Source organism: Sarcophilus harrisii, chromosome 6, assembly GCF_902635505.1.
Source record: "Sarcophilus harrisii chromosome 6, mSarHar1.11, whole genome shotgun sequence".
NCBI classification, from domain to species: Eukaryota; Metazoa; Chordata; class Mammalia; order Dasyuromorphia; family Dasyuridae; genus Sarcophilus; species Sarcophilus harrisii.
The window spans coordinates 162,316,565-162,330,551 of record NC_045431.1 but is presented as its reverse complement, the minus strand read 5'-3'; the positions used below and the strand labels follow the sequence as shown (position 1 = coordinate 162,330,551).

At 35.7% G+C, this 13,987-nt stretch overlaps 1 protein-coding gene across 6 annotated transcripts in view; it reads left to right on the top strand.

The window, feature by feature from the left end:
- Positions 1-13,987, top strand: part of SLC4A4 (solute carrier family 4 member 4) — a 382,231-nt gene that overhangs the window by 316,482 nt on the left and 51,762 nt on the right. The window lies entirely within an intron of this gene.

Below are 13,987 nucleotides of genomic sequence, written 5' to 3'. Positions count from 1 at the left end.
TGAGGGACCAATGACTCTTTCACAAGATGCTTTTTTCCCATGGCTTGTAACCAAGGAGCAAAAGGGAACTTGAACTAGGACTTTACAAAAAGACTGCTTTTCATGGAAAGTCTCTCACTGGAAGGAGATTTTTGTTTTAGTTTACCCCTCTGTGGGGTAGCAGAAAGCTCTATTTCAGCCTCTCAATTATGTCCCTTTTACACAAAACATGACCTATTACCATAGCACCAGCTCCCTAGTAGTCTTCATGGCAACAGCACTCAGAATATCTTAAATTGACTCAATGCCCATCTCTTAGGAGTTTAAAACACTGTGGAGATTGGTTGGTTGTCCTTCGTTCTTGAAGAGGATATCACTGTGTTAGAGTTCAGTTACAGTGTGTCTGACTGGGGCTGATCAGAGCAATATGAACTGGGAATTCTCTGCCACAGTTGGACACAAATAGTCCATATGAACATTTGGGGTGGACTGGCTAACTTTGTGCATCTTACATTTCTTTTGAGCTAATTCAATTCAACTTTGCTCCTAAAGCACAGCACCTTCTCTGGTGTTGGGCAGTTGTGTCAGCACCATACAATCAATTCCAGAGTTCTTAAGAGGGACCTTGAGAATATCCTTGTATCATTTTTTTCTGATCACCTTGTCCAGTGTGAATTCTCCATGAAATAGGTTTTTAGGCAAGCTCAGAGATATTATATAATGAAGACTCATACCATCCTTCTCAAAGATTTTTGACATGATCATTCTCTTCTTTCTCTTTCTTTGATTTTTTTCTAAGTGTTTGATTAAAGGAGGAAGTAAGAGGGAAAGGGCAGTGACCCACTATAGAAACTAGACTATAGATCAAGCATAAGAAATAATGAGCTCAGTGATCTTTTTTTTTTAAGTTGAAATTTTATTTATTTATTTTCATAATTATAACTTTTTATTGACAGAACTCATGCCAGGGTAATTTTTTTACAAGATTATTCCTTGCACTCACTTCTGTTCTGACTTTTCTCCTCCCTCCCTTCTCCCCTCCCCCAGGTAGCAAGCAGTCCTATACATGTTAATATGGTATATCCTAGATACACTATATGTGTGCAGAACCAAACAGTTTTCTTGTTGCACAGGGAGAATTGGATTCAGAATTGGATTCAAAATAACCCGGGAAGAAAAACAAAAATGCAAACAGTTTACATTCATTTCCCAGTGTTCTTTCTTTGGGTGTGAGCTCAGTGATCTTAGAAAACCATGGAAAGACTTGTATGAAATAATGAAAAGCAAAACCATCAGAAACATGAGAACATTATATATAAAAAGAGCAAAATTGTTTTAAGAACGACTTTGAGTATAATAAGTATCCAAATTAACTCACTAGATATTTAAGTGCTTGTAATGTGCCAGTCACCATGTTAAGTTCTGAGGATACAATGAAAAGCAAAACAGCAGCCTCTGCTTTGGAGGAATTATCAGTCAAATTATGCAAACAAGTATATGCAAATAAGATGTATACATACATATAATCTGGCTTCTGACACCTACCAGCTGTGCAAGTCACATAACACTTTGCCTCAGTTTTCTCATCTGTAAAATGAGAATAATAATAGCATCTGTCTCCTAGGGTTGTGGTGAGAATCAGTTAATATAATTGCTTACCTCATAAACACTATATAAATGTTAATGATGTTGATGATGATCATTATCATTGCATAGACACATGATAAATGGAAGATTTATAGCAGGGGAAAGACAAATACATTAAGGCAAATCAGGAAAGACTTCAAGTAGAAGGTATGATCTTGGCTGAAACTTGAAGGAAACTGGGGAAGCTAGAAGACAGAGAAACCCTCTTAATTTTATTTATTTCTCTTTTCTGAGTATTTTTTCTTTCTCTTGAATGTTGCTCTCATATATATATATATATATATATATGCCTAAAAGGCAAGAACTGTCTTTTTACCTTTTTTTCTATCTCCCAGTGCTTAACACAATATCTGGTACATTTTTGTTTGTTGTTCAGTTGTTTTTTTTAAAACTTTGTCCAATTCTTCTTGATCCCATTTGAGATTTTCTTGGTAAAGGTACTGAAGTGGTTTGCCATTTCCTTCTCCAAGTCATTTTATGGGTGAGGAAACTGAGGCAAGCAGAGTTAAGTTGCACAGGGTCACACAGCCAGTAAGTGTCTTGAGGCTGGATTTGAACTCTGAAAGATGAGGCATAATACTCCAGTTTCTTGGTATATAGTAAGTGCTTAATAAATATTTACTGTAGAAGCAATTCCATTTGTAGGGAATAACCAGTGAAAATTCATGGTCAAGAGTGGAATGTGTTGTGTGAAGAACAGCGAAGACCACCATATTATTTGATCACTCCTTCCTTTCTCTGAAGTCCATGCTTTTGTTTGCCGAGTCCTTAGGTTGGAACACCATTTCCTGAGGGAACCCCAGCCACACTGACTTCACTCTTAGCTTGATTTTTGCTCTGGACATATACACTTCTTTGCCTTTCTCCCAAGCTGTCATCCACTGATCCCCTTTTCCCTGGATGTCCAGATTCTCTTTATGAATTTATGTGTTATCTTCCCTCCAGGAGACTCTAAGTTCTTTGAAGACAAGGACCGTTCCTTGTATCCATACCTTTAGCATTTGGGAGAATGTCTGGTTCATAGTAAGCACTTAATAAATATTTTATCTTCCTTAGAATTGGAAAGGACCTCAGGGCTTTTATCTAATGCAGTAATCTCACTTTGCAGATAAGGAAACTTAGACCTGCAGAGGGTTAAATGCTTTACCTGAAATGAATGGAATCTTCCAGAATCAAGACTAAAATCCAGATCTCCTGTCATCTTAAGAGACAGACATAGACACACAGACAGACAGAGAGAAAGAGATAGAGAGGGAGAGAGAGAAAAGGGAGGGAGGGAAGGAGAGAGAGAGACAGAAAAGAGAGAGAGAGAGAGAGAGAGAGAGAGAGAGAGAGAGAGAAAGGTGGGGGACTGAAGAAGAGACAGGACACCATGCTTGAAATGTTGAGTAGGGATGGAAGGAGAGAAAGGGAACAGACCAACATAAATGGAAGTTATAAAGTCCCTAATTTTGATTAACTCTCTGTGCTTAGAACTTTTTTTTCCTTTTGATCACTATCCTTTTTGCCCTGCTGAACAACCCAGGATTGGTTACCTGACTTTATCACAAAATCACACTGGCTGAATTCATGAAAAGTTTCTGTGTCCTGACCTCTCCTGGATCTTCACTGCCTCGTAGCAGTCATTTTATAAGTCTCTTGTTGACTACCATTTTCCCCACCATGGTTATTCTTTTTTTCTCCAAGTTTCCATCTCCTCATTTCTTCCCTGACTTTCAGGAGTGACTTCTGTCTTTTTATTGGGAAAATTGTGGCCAATTGTTAGGGACTTCATCATCTCCCCCCTTCTACTCTTCTTGATATCCTCATCTGTTTTTCCTTCCTTCCCTCCAGATTCAGAGGAAGGCATGGCTCCTACTAGATTTGACCCCTCTGCTTTGTACCTGTAACCTTTTCTCCTTCCATTTCCTCCATGACCATATTTCATAAAGGTTGCATCCTTTCTCTGATGTCTTTCTTTCTTCTCTAACTCATTTCCCTCTGCCTAAAAATATATTTTGGTGTCCCCATGCCAGAAATATATTCTTTGACCCCCTCCATGAGATCCTCTTCTATTTCCCTCTTTTCCTTACCAAACTTTATTGTCTCATGTTTCCTTACTACCTATGCATTTCTCGGTTCCCTATAGCCTGATTTCCATCCTCAACAAACAACCGAAGCATCTGATGTCATTTTTTTCCCCAGTTCTCATTATTCTGGACCTGGGGTGGTCCATGTTTGATACATTTGATCCATTCTGTCCTGTGTTTTTCTGCACTCTCCTGATTCTCATAGTCTGTTTCTTTTGCTGTTGCCTCATCTGTTTCCAACTCCCTTAAGCAGAGATGAACTTGACCCTTTTTTTCTTTCTATTCCCTCCCTGGTGATCTTAACTACACTGGTTTCTGTTATCACTCTTTATCAGATAACTCCTGAATCATGTTTCTACCTCCACCTTTCCCTTAGAATCTTAGGACTGGATTTTTAACCACCTGCTAGATAACTCCACCAAGATATTGTACCAATAAACCCTACTCAAATGTTCCAAACTAAGTCATTGGTTTTACCCCAAAACATGCCCCTTTCTCTAAATTTTGGGGATTTTTTTTTCAGTTTATTTTTCTGACACAACTATCCTTTTACTCTCCCAGACTCATAACCTTAGAGTCATCTTTGACCCTTTGATTTTTTTAGACCTCTTAGATCTTTCTCTCTACATTATCTAATCAGTTGCCCAATCCTATCTCATTGATTCCATCTTGGCACTATTTCTCATATAGTCTTGATTCACTATAAGCACACAAGTTTGGCTTTATTTCCCTTCCCATGAACTTTTGTAATAGCCTTCTAATTGTTCTCCCTTCTTCTGGTCTATTCTTTCCCCAACTATCTGTCACAAAAATACTGTTTACAAAATTACATTTTATTTAAAATTTTTAATTTAATATTTTAAAATTTTTCCTCAGTCACATGGAAAGAAATTTTACATTGGTTTATAAAACTTGGAATTATAGATTTTCTCCCTTATTCCCACTCCCAGTTCCCATTAAGAAAGCACTGTGAAGTTATACAAATCATTTCCATAAAAGTCACATTGTGAAAGAAAATTTAGAACTCCCTCCCTAAAAAAAAAACAAAACAAAACCAAAAACCAAAAAACCAAGAGAAAGAGAGAGAGAAACAGAGAAGGGGTGGGGAGGAAGCATGCTTCAATCTGTATTCAAACCCCATCAGTTCTTTCTCTGGGTATGGATAGGATTTTTCATCACAATTCCTTCAGAGTAGTCATGGATCACTGTACTGCTGAGAATAGCAATAGTATAGCTGAGAATAGCTGTCATTCACAGCTGATCATCCCAAAACATTGCTACTACTTTGCACACAGTACACTTGACTTTGCTTGAGTTCATGAAGAATTTTCCAGGTTTTTCTGAGATCCTCCAGCTCAGCATTAAATTTTATTTTTTAAACTATTAAACAATTACTTTTTTCCTCCCAACTCCCTTATTCCTGTGGTGGGGGGAATGAAAAGTTAAACAAAACCTTATAACAATTAAGCAGAGTTAAGCAGATTAGCATATTGTCTAAAATGTATGCCATATTCTGCATCTTGAATCTATCACTTCTCTGTCAGGAGAGCCATGTTTCACCTGTAATCCTCCAGAATCCTAGTCAGTGATTTCATTGATCTGATTTCTGAAGTCTTTCAAAATTATTCATTTTTACAATATTAAAGTTACAATATAAATGTCTCTCTTCTTTCTGATCACTTCACTCTTGCATTAGTTCATACAAATCATCCCAAGTTTCTTGGAAATAATCTATTTCTTGCCATACTAGAGTATTCTGTGACATTACTATGCCATATTTTCTCTAAGCCATTTTTCAATTGATAGGTACTTCCCTAGTTCTTTGCTACCTCAAAAAATATGCTATGAATATCTATGTGTCCTTTTTCTCTTTCTTTGATCTCCTTATGGTTTAATCTATTAAGGGTATCACTGGATCAAAGGGTATGTACAATTTAGTGACTCTTGGGGTATAGTTCCCATCTGTCATCTTTCCAAGGTACTTGTATAATCATTATATTAAAAAAAACCTTCAGTGGTTCCCTATTGACACCAAAATGATATTTAAAAAATGGATAATCTATAAATTTATCTATTTCTATCTGTATGTCTGCATCTATCATCTAACTCTATCGATCTATTGATCATCTATCTATCTATATTTATCTATCTGTCTACCTCTCTATCCCTGATTCTGTTGTTGAATTATCATATTTGGTCTATTCATTTCATTCATAACTGCATTTGAGGTTTCCTTGACAAAGATACTGGAATTATTTTCTATTTCCTTCTCCAGCTCCATTTTCAGTGTCTTTATTCCCACTTTGTTCCTTTGTCTACAGTAGACTTCTACTCCTAGGTGAAAATTTTTAGAAAGAAGTATTCTCTTTTTTCTCCTCCAAACTATGAGACCCGAGGGAAGTGGGTCTCCTAGCTTAGGATTCATTCTAAGAACTCCCAATGCTATCCTCCCATGGAGGGACCGTGCCACCAGATTAATGCTATAAATCTAAAGAACTGTATGAATTCCTGAGTTTGGTGAGTTTCCCTAGAGAAGAGAGAGGATTGTATTGACTGTCTCAGGGCTCAGTTGAAAGTTGTTTACTTCTTACATAAATAAGTCTGCATTGGATTAAATTCTTTTTTTGCATGAGTGCTTATATGAGGCAAATGCCCTTTCCCATTGCTTCAAAAATTAAAAAATGAGGCAGATTCAAATGTGCAAGAGCAAACTGGATGAGAGCAAAAGCAGCTGAATTTTGAGGTTTCAGAGGAAAGCTTAGGTTTCCAAGAAGGACTGGGTGGGGGGAAAGGAGAGATTTTATTGAGAAGTCCTAAAGATAGATTCTGATCCATGTAATGAGTTTCAGTTTGGTCCCACTGGTTACATTCTACAGTTTCTTAATTCCTTCTCACTTTCTCCTCCTTCCTCACTTCTCTAAGATGCTACTTCCTCCATTAAGCCTGCCCTGACCCTCCCCCAAATGAAATTAATCTTTCCCTTCTTGAATTTCTCATAACCCTTTTCCCTAATCTTTTTACATTTTAAAGTCTTCCTTGTAATAAATATGTATGTGTATGTATATATAATATGTGTGTATGTGTCTATGCATGTGTATGTACATATATACATATATATAATATATATGTTTGTCTCTCTCTTCCTTCCTTCCTTCCTTCCTCTTTCTCTTTCTTTCTTTTTCTTTTTTTCTTTCTTTCTTTTTTCTTTCTTTCTTTCCTTCCTTCCTTCCTTCCTTCCTTCCTTCCTTCCTTCCTTCCTTCCTTCCTTCCTTCCTTCCTTCCTTCCTTCCTTCTCTCTCTCTCTCTCTCTCTCTCTCTCTCTCTCTCTCTCTTCCCTCTTGGTCAGATTAATGCCTTAAAAGCACACTCTATATCATAAACTTCTATTTCCAATAGTTTTCACATAGTAGGTACTTCATGATTTTAGGATAGTGTGGTGTGGTGGGACAAGAAATGGCATTGGAATCAGAAGTTTCTGGATTTGACTATTTAAAACACATAACACTGTATGAGTCACCTATCAATTAGCACAGTGCCTGGCACATAGTAGGAGATTAATAAATATTTTAACTGAATTGAATTAACTTCTGAGTATCTTAAGCCATCTTCTAAGACCATAAGAATCAGACAAATTGTCTGTCAGTGGAGGAGCTTTCCATACAAGGAATTTTCTACACCAGTGAAATCACAGATAGGATATATACACAGAGATTTTTTAAAATTATGAATAATAGTAATAACTAGAATTTATATAGCATTTTATAGCTTGCAAAACTCTTTACAAATATCATCTCATTTTATTCTCACAGCAACCATGAGGTATAATTATCATTTTTATTTAACAGATGGGAAAACTTTCTTTTCCTTCCTTCCTTCCTTTTTTTCCTTCCTTTTTTTCCTTCCTTTTTTTCCTTCCTTCCTTCCTTCCTTCCTTCCTTCCTTCCTTCCTTCCTTCCTTCCTTCCTTCCTTTCTTTTTCTTTCTTTCTTTCTTTCTTTCTTTCTTTCTTTCTTTCTTTCTTTCTTTCTTTCTTTCTTTCTTTCTTTCTTTCTTTCTTTCTTTCTTTCTTTCTTTTTCTTTCTTTCTTTCTCTCCCTTTTTCTTTCTTTCTTTCTCTCTTTTTTTTTTGTGAAGCCAATTGGAGTTGTCACTCAACTGTTCCAACTAGCTTCCCTTACAGTAACTTTTATTTTCATTTTAAACAGTATCTTTGTGTCTTAATTTTAGATTGTAACTGTAATATATAATGTGAGTGCTATAATAGTGGAGATTGAAATACACATAGTCCTAATATGCTTGCATGTTGCCTCTTAAGCCTACAGAAAAGCAGCATGCCATTGTATATTTTATCCAGCAAGGGACCATAAGATCTAAGTTGCCCACCAGCTGGTGCTCCCCTCAAGCCACCAATCCAGCAGCCGTAGCTCCTTAGTACATGTATAGATCTATTTTTTCAAAATCTGCAGTAACCCCTTTGGCCACTAGAGGCCATTCAGCCTGCAGCCGGCTTAATTAGTGGGAAGCATCACCAGCTGAGTTTTTATTCTTATTGTAACCTCTCATTAATTTGAATACTTAATAGCTTCCCCTAGTTCCAAAGTGAGGCTGATAATTCAAAGACATAGTAAGGGAGAGGGGGGCAGGGCTGGCAAAGCTATGGTTTCAAATTGGCTATGTCTGTTGGGTCCAAAATTTATTGGATTACATGGAAAATTATTCAAAATATTTAAAAATATGAAACCCATTGCTCTAGAGTTTTGCTTTATTGCTAGACTCTGGTCTTGATGTTTCACATTCAGAATACTCAGACCCTTACATAATATTATGATCATGTATTTTATTGAATATAGCAAAAAAAAAAAAAAAAACTCCTATAAAAGGACCTATCTCCTAAACTATTTCCTGCTTACCCTACGGTTTCTTTGAGAGTAGTGAGGTGTATATTCTTCATCTAGCTCATGGAAAAGGGATAATGAGATGAGTGAGGGTCTGTGGTCCCGTCCTGGGTTGTAGACTGAACCAAGAGTAGAGAGTGGGACAGTCTTGCCTTTATGCACCAGCTCAATAAGAATCCCAGCAGCTGTCAGTCACAGGACTCAGAATTGGAATGGATTCCTTCCGCATTTCAGAGCTCTGGCAGTCTCAGATGGCCAGTCGCTATCTCTAATGGAAGCCTGAGAATCTCAATCTGATAACTAGCAGTGGCTGCTGCTTACTTCCCATGACTTGTGTGGCAGTTAACAATCTCAAGGGCAGAGGAAGGAAGAGAATATCAGTAAATGCTGCAAACTAATATCTGAATCTCATCTTCCCTCTTATCACGTGTCTGCCTGCTCATTTTAAGCACATGCTCCCCAGTACTATGATCATCACCATGTTTCTTTCTCCGCACATTATCTTCTTCATCCTAAGCCTAGGGGGAAAAATTCAAGTACATAAGAGTACTATTGCTGCTGACATAAACTAGCTGTATGACCTTAGGGAACTCTCTAAAACTAAAAGTTGCAGAGATGCTAATCTGCATTGGTAGGGGTGTTTCCTCACTGGGAAGGCTATTTCTTCTTAATCTTAGTGCTTACTCTCTGAGACTATCCCAGTTTATTCTGTATATAAATCTTGTTTGTATAGACTTATTTATAGATTGTTTTTCCCCCCTCAAATCACATGTAAAAACAATTTTTAACATTCATTTTTAAAAATTATGAGCTCTAAATTCTTCTCCTCCTTCCTTTATCCCCTTATTGAGAAGGCAGGCAATTTCATATAGCTTATATATATGCAGTCATGCAAAACATATCTCCACATTAGTAATGTTAAAATGAAAATTAACCAAAAAGGAAAAAAAAAACAAGTAAAGTAAAGAAAGTAAATAAAAGTTTGCTTCAATCTGCATTCTGATTCCGCAAGTTCTTTGTCTAGAGATGAATAGTGGTTTTTATCATTAGCCCTTCACAATTGTCTTGGATCATTGTTTTGATCATAATAGCTAAGTCTTTCACAGTGGATCATACAATGCTGCTGTCACTGTGTGTGTATAGTGTACTCCTGGTTCTGCTCATTTTACTTTACATCAGTTAATATCTTTCCAAGTTTTTCTGAAAGCATTCTGCTCATCAGTTTTTGTAACATAATCACATACCACAACTTAGTCATTCCCTAATTTCCGATTGTCACTATAAAAAGAGTTGCTACAAATATTCTTGTCAATATAGGACATTTTTCTTTTTTCTTCTTTTTCTTTGGGATATGGACCTAGGAGTAGTATTGCTGAGTGAAAGGGTATGCATGATTTTATAGCCCTTTGGGCATAGTTTCAAATTGCTCTTGAGAAGTTCACAATTTTACCAGCAAAACGTCAGTGTCCTATTTTTCCTACATCCCCTCTAACATATTTTGTTTCCCTTTTCTGTCATATAAACTAATCAGATAGATGTGAGGTGATACTCAAGAGTTACTTCAATTTGCATTTCTCTAATCAGTTGTTTAGAGCATTTTTATATGACTATAGTCATATATACTTTTATTTATATATACTTTTATTTCTTATTAATATATATTTCTTATTAATATATACTTTTAATATATACTTTAATATATGCTTTTATTTCTTTGTCTGAAAATTGTGTGTTCATAATCTTTGACCATTTATAATTTGGGTAATGCTTGCCAAAAAGACTATTTTATAGAAAACTCACACAGGACAAGTGCTCATTGGTGAGCAGAAAAAGTGATACAAAGACACTCTCAAGGTTTTTCTTAAGAACTTCAGAATTGATTGCATGACATGGGAGACACTAACACAACTTTCTAATATGGCATGCTCTCATTGGCAAAGATATTGTGCTCTGTAAGCCAAGCAGAAGTGAAGTACCTGAAAAGAAATATGAGCTGTGTAAAGTTAGAACCCCAAATGTTCATATGGCTTATTTGTGTCTGACTTGTGCAGAGCATTCTGAATTCATCTTAGTCTGATCAACCATAGTTGGACACACTGTAACTTGACTAACATAGTGATGCTATTTTGATCCTCTTTGAGAACAAAGGACAACCAGTCAACCAATAACTTGCATTTTTATAAATTTAATTCAGTTTTTTTTATAATTTGAGAAATGAAGAGAACTTGCTTAAAGATTACTATATATTTCCCTCCACACTATTTTTCCCCATTTATCCTCTCCCTCTCTCTCTCTCTCTCTCTCTTTTTTTCTTTACCTCTCCCCTTTAGTACTGATCTTTTCATCAGGAATACTCAAAAGTCCCAAAATAGCCCAAAATTTCCCCCAAGGATTATACTTGGTTTTATTGGTTTGATTCTTGGTTGTAATCCTAGCTTCTTTGCCTTCCAAGATATCACATCCAAAACCCTCTGGTTCTTTAATGTAGAAGCTGCTAAATCTTGTGTTATCTTGATTGTGGCTCTATAACACTTGAATTGTTTCTGTCTTGCCCCTTTCAATATTTTTCTCCTTTACCTGGGAGCTCTAGAATTTGGAGTATAATATTCCCCAAGTTTTCATTTAGGGATCTCTTTCAGGAGGTGATTGGTAGATACTTTCAATTTTTATTCTATTCTCTGGTTCTAGAATACCGGGGCAGTTTTCCATGATAATTTTTTGAAAAAATGATGGGTAGGATCTTTTTTTACATCATGGCTTTCAGGTAGTCCAGATATTCTTTAATTATTTCTCCTTGATGTATTTTCATTGTCAGTTATTTTCCTGATAAGATATTTTACATTTTGTTGCATTTTTTCATTCTTTTGATTTTGTTTTATTGCTTCATGATGTCTTATAGAATTTTTAACTTCCATTTGCCCAATTTTAATTTTAATTTTCTTCTGTGAGCTTTTGTTCCTTCTTTTCCATTTGGAAAATTCTGCTTTTTAAGACCTTCTCTTCACTAGGTTTTGTGCCTCATTTGGCATTTGACCTATTTTTTTTAAGGTCTTATCTTTAGTGTTTTTGTACCTCTCTCCTACAAACTGTTGACTCCTTTTTCATGATTTTCTTTCATCACTGCCATTTCTCTTCCCAGTTTTTCTCTATCTCTCTTATTTGATTTTGGAAATTCTTTTTGAGCTCCTCTAAGAATTTATTGTGGTCCTGATATCAATTTACATTTTTTTTAAGGTTTTGGATATAGCAGTTTTGATTTTGTTGTCTTCTTCCGAGTTTGTGTTTTGATCTTCCTTGTCATCATAGTAACTTTCTGCATTCATATCTTTCCTTCCTTCCTTCCTTCCTTCCTTCCTTCCTTCCTTCCTTCCTTCCTTCCTTCCTTCCTTCCTTCCTTCCTTCCTTCCTTCCTTCCTTCCTTCCTTCCTCCTTTCCTCCCTCTCTCCTCCCTTCCTTCCTTCTTTTCTTTCTTGATTTTAAACTATTATCCCAAGCTTCAGGTATTTTGTGTTACTGTTTTCACAACTAGTTTTAGAAGTCTTCTAAGCTTTCAGTTCTTTCAAGGTGATATGATGTAAGGAGAGGTATGGTTATTACTCAACTAGTCTAAGCTCTCTTTACTACTCTGGATTTGTGACCAACGTCTGTAATTTCCTTCTGATCACTTGTCCAATCCCCTTATTCTCTGTAAACTGAGTGCTCTGGAAGCTCCCTCTGTTGCTGATCCTGTCGCCCCCAAGGCCTACTGCTGGCTTGATTGGGTGCTGAACTTCTATGTTGTCTTAGGCAGGAAATTTTTTTCAACTTGTCTTTTTGTCACCTCTGCCACACAAAAATTCATTTTGGGGTGTTATAGTAACAATTTTGGAGGGGGAGTTTGGGAGACCTCAGGCAAGTCCCTGCCTTTACTCCACCATCTTGACTCCTTGATACAACTATTTAGTCCATATATCATCTTAAAAGGCAAAAAGAAAGCTTAACCTGTATATGTGTATGTATGGGGTTTGTTGATGATGTTAGAAGTGAGAGTTAAAATTATAGCACACTTTTGCTGATTTAAAAATATTAAAATTTTGCTGATTAAAATATGTTGGTGATAGATTAATATTTCAAAATCAAACATTTTACCTTTTAAATGAAGGAAAATCTTGACCTTAATAGTGGAAAAAGATACCTGAAGAAAATCTATATTCAGCAATCTCACATACTAAGTATGATTAATCACCTATCAAAACTAAAGGTTCTGATTATGCAATTCAGTTGTTTACAAATTTGTGGAGAAATGATGTTATTAAAATCTTCATTCTATTTTTTCTAAAATTAGCTGGTTTTAATATCTTACTTTCTGAGATCTATAGAATAAGCTTCTTCAAACCAGGATTGGTATTTAATGGTGACTTAATCCTCTCACCCCATATATCACAAGAGTTCTGTAAGCAGTCACCAGTATTAATGATATGTTTGGTATGGGAAAGGATTCCCTTGCTTCTAAGGAGCAAAGGAAACATCCTCACATAAAAGGCATTTTTCCATGACTACATATGCAAAATATTTAACCCTAAAAGAAATTAATGAGCAAACAAATTTTTCTTTAAAAATTGAAAATGCACCCCCACCACGCTGAAATAGTAACACCAATTTATCTAAAGGTCAGACATTTGTCAGTTTGAGTTCTTTAGACAACAGCTGGGAACCTGGAGATAAAGAAGAAATTTATCTAAGAGGCAACAATAACTCCTAGTATGGGAGGGCCAGAGGAGTTAATTATCACTATTTAAACTTTGAAATAAATATTTTCATACTACTATCTCTGTTTTCTTTATGGATTAAAAAAAATCTTTCAGGATATTGAACGGACACTCTTGGGCGAATTCACTGGGGGATGTGGACAAAAGTAACCTAGAATGAGCAAGCAAGATTGGGAAGTGATTTTCAGCAATGAAAGGAATGTCTAAATCAATGAGATCACAAACCATTTTGTGCATTAATGAGTAATAATAATTGTGAATTTTAGTAATAATGACCTCAAATTATCAGAAAAAAAAAGTTCATTTGCTTTCAATATTGACTGATTTAGAAACAAGAGACCATAAAAACAGGTAAAAGACTAAGGATTCATTCCTAAATTGCTAATATAGCTTGATATTTCTAGAGAATAACATCTTCAAAAATTTAGGTGCTGAAGGGTTACTCTTACATTATTTGGAAAATTCACTTATCAAAATGCATTAGCCTCTGATAATGTATAACTATATTTTAGGTTTTCAGTCTACTAATTAGCAATCAGGTTGCAGAATACATGTTTTGTGTCTGTAACACTGGTAGCTTAATTAAGAACAGATGAAAACTTTGATAGAATCCTTTTTTTAAAAAAATGAAGAATAATAAATCTCTCTTGG